The sequence below is a fragment of the Propithecus coquereli genome, unplaced genomic scaffold (genome assembly GCF_000956105.1).
Source record: "Propithecus coquereli isolate 6110/MARCELLA unplaced genomic scaffold, Pcoq_1.0 Scaffold222, whole genome shotgun sequence".
NCBI lineage: Eukaryota > Metazoa > Chordata > Mammalia > Primates > Indriidae > Propithecus > Propithecus coquereli.
Genome location: NW_012147412.1, coordinates 2,883,811 through 2,887,400, shown reverse-complemented (window position 1 = coordinate 2,887,400; position 3,590 = coordinate 2,883,811).

Below are 3,590 nucleotides of genomic sequence, written 5' to 3'. Positions count from 1 at the left end.
CCATCCAATTTCAATCAGCTTTGACTGTTACCGAAACCTCAATACTTGTCCTTGAGGCCGCATCAGAATAATGAGGACAAGTGGTTGAGGAAAAGGAAAGAGAGATTTATTAATTTGTCGACAAATGAGGAAAATGGCAGACTCCTGTCTTAAAGTACCAATTTTCCTAAACATAAGCAGAAATACAGAGCTTTTAAAGGGAGGCCATTCAGTTTCAGGCAATTGCTGTTCAACTACAGTTCATGATTCTGATTTGTCCCATCTCTGGCGAAGATACTCTCATGACCTCTGCCAGACCTCCAGGACCGGGGCCAGATAGTTGTGCTGAGCCATCTTCTGTAGCACAAAGAACAAAGGACATTCCTGTGCACATCCCAACCACTGGCCTGAGGCAGGGATGTGAGTTTTAGTTCCCAAAGAAGGTGAGAAGGTTTTAAAGAGACAGAAAACATTTTTGCCATTTTCCACAGGCCATTCCCTCTGTTAAGTATTCCCCACTGCCAATTTTACCCTTCCATATCTATGGGAGGAGGGGCAACTACTTAGTTACCTGACCACACAAGATATTTCTGTAAACTTTGTATAACCTCTTATAATTTTTCACATTCTTTTTCTTTCCCAACTTTCTATATCAGTTCAATTTTTTTCCTTCAATTAAAAACCTTTAAGTAACCTCTAAACTAGACAAACTTACTTTTCCTTTAACGGAAACTACATTCCCATGCCTTCCTTATAAACTTCCTTTCCAAGAACACATCCTACTTTTCTCATACACTTTGCATATGGAAGTGTTTCTCTTACATCCAGTTTTAATTACATATATTAATTGCAATGTTAACTCTTAGTAACCCTTGTTTTCAGTGGAAAACCTAGTAAATAAATAATTTCAATTGTTATGTACCAGATGCAAAACTCGGAAGAAAGGAGGGGGCTTTGAACACAATGCCTGAAGCACTCACCACCCCCTGCCCCCAACATAGCCAGGAGGCAGAGCTGGGCCAGGTAGGACAGGGCCCAGGCACTGAAATGTACATATACCTCTAGGCCTCGCAATAGTCATTTGTCTAGATTCCAGAACCTAAAGACTCAAAATTAAAGACATAAACTCACAGACAAATTAAGCAAGTACAAAAATATTAGAGAAGCAACAGTTTTATGACCTTAAAACATGCATTAGAGGCAGTATAAACTTGTCTGACCAATAGACCAAGGCAAAAATGCCTATATTAATTATGAAGATATTTCTATTTTATTTTACCAACAATTTTAAAACTAGCTTTATATTTCAGAGATTACTAAAGTCATGTGAACTTGAAAAGCATTTGGCCTCATTTACTTAATTTATGAGTGTTCATTTATTTAGAATTCAATTTGGTGTTTTATTATTTCTTATGAACACTACATAAAAATCTTGCTCAAAAGAGAAAGATATATGTATACATGTATACATAAAAATATGGGCAAATACAAATAAAGATCTTATAGCTTTGATTTTAAAATTTTAGCCATGAGTCACTTAAAATTCACTAGTTTAAAAGGACAGTTGGATTAAACTGTGTGTCTGTGACAATAGAAAAGGTTTATCTGTTCCACATAGCTGAGGCCCTCAATGAGTTTTAAAGAAAACAGTGTATAAATTTACATTTCAAAGCACACAGAGAGTAGTTAAGCTTTTTCAAGAATGAGTTTGGGCTGGGTGGGGTGACTTACACCTGTAAGCTTTGGGAGGCCAAAGCAGGATTACTTAAGGCCAAGAGCTCAAGACCAGCCTGGACAGCATAGTAAGACCCCATCTCTATGAAAAACTAAGTTTGGATATGTTAGAGGAACATTAAAAATGAATGCCAAAGTAAGATAAAATCATAGGAATCTACCATAGGTTTTTATAGGGAGACCAATTTTATTTAGATAGATAGCTTTTAATTTAGTCTGTTTTCCAACTGGACCACTGTCCTCAGGCAGAGCCCATTAATAAACAGGACCAACAAAGCATTTGCAGTTTCCAGGGCCTAATATTTAAATATGTGAAAAGCAGGCACAGCTGGAAGGAAGGGCATTTAGATCTTTAAAGATCAAGGATCCCACTTTTACGCTGAATCCCAGGTTCCCCCAAAAGAGGAAAGCACCGTAAGACTGGGCTGTGTAACACTTCCACAGTGCATCTCACTGCAAGGACCTTCCCCTAAGGCTGGTGGTGACCAAACACTAATTAGGCTGTTTAGCATAGAGGTCTTAGCCCTCAGTGGTGGGTGTTCCCACAGAATCCAAGAGTTCAAATCTTCCCTTTTATCTAAATGCACAAAGAAATGAGGAGTTCCTTGCAGTAATAGTCATTCACTGCAACCACTGCCAGCCACCTCCTAAATTGCAGCTATCATTATGAAACCGCCCTTTGCACAAATCAATAACGGGGTGCAAAGTGAGAACTGTGGTAAAGACCTACCTAAAAATAACTGTAATAAGTAGTCACTGTTGCCCTGTTTGCTTCTCTACTGTTGCCACTCGGGAGCCAAGCAGCTGGTTCATAAAGATTCTTAACTTTTTCCATAGATAATATCACCTTTTTGAAACCTAAAGGTAGTTTTTAAGATATCTTTCAGGCCCCACATTCCAGTGGATTGGTTGGTCCACCCAGACCAGCGGCCCACACCAAGAAACCAACTCAACTGGAATTGTGACCCCAGGGACTGATACAACACAAGAAGATGATTTCTACAACCCTATAATTTTGCCCCAATTAACGAACCTAATTGCTTAATCCCTTGCCTGCCAAACTATCCTTAAAAACCCTGTCTCCCAAATTCTCAGGGAGGCGGATTAGAGAAACTTTCTCCCATCTCCCTGCTCAGCACTCTGCAGAATAAAAACTCTTTCTCCATTGCAACCCTGACTGTCTCAGCACATCGGCTCTTCTCTGTACAGCAGGCAACATAACCTGGGTGGGTGGCAACAATTATTTTGAAATGTGAATTTCCAGCCATCACATTGAAGGAGCTCAGGAAATTTCACAGCAAAATATGCATTCTTGGTATAAATAGTGTTTTGAATTAAAGGCTATTAGAGATCAATGGGCATGGAAGGGGCTTTCCCTCTTTCTTCATTAAAAAACCAGACCCATCAAAAAGAACAATTGACTTCTCTCCTTGTTATCTCAACATATTGCAGGAAAGACAATCAAGAATGTAACCAGACCTGGCCCAAATCATTTTAAATATAATACCTTTCTCTTAGATTAATTTCATTTCTGAAGAGAATCATTTACAAGTCAATTTATTTCCCCCATCCATTCATTCTCCCAAGTATCTATTCATCCTCCCTAGTAATCATTTATTACCACTCAGCAGAATTACCTAAATTTCTCATCTCCCCACCCTCTTCTAAAATGAGGGTATATAAACTTCTGGACCCACTGGGATATTGAGTAATCACTCTGTGATTCTCCCTGGGCACAAGGTAAATAAATCTTGTTCTCTTATTAATCTGCCTTATTGCGAATTGATCTTTCAGTGAACCTTCCAGGGTCAAGGGGAAGTTTCCCTCACCATCACCACACACAAAAAGGTCACGTTCTCTCCCACAGTACAGAGTAA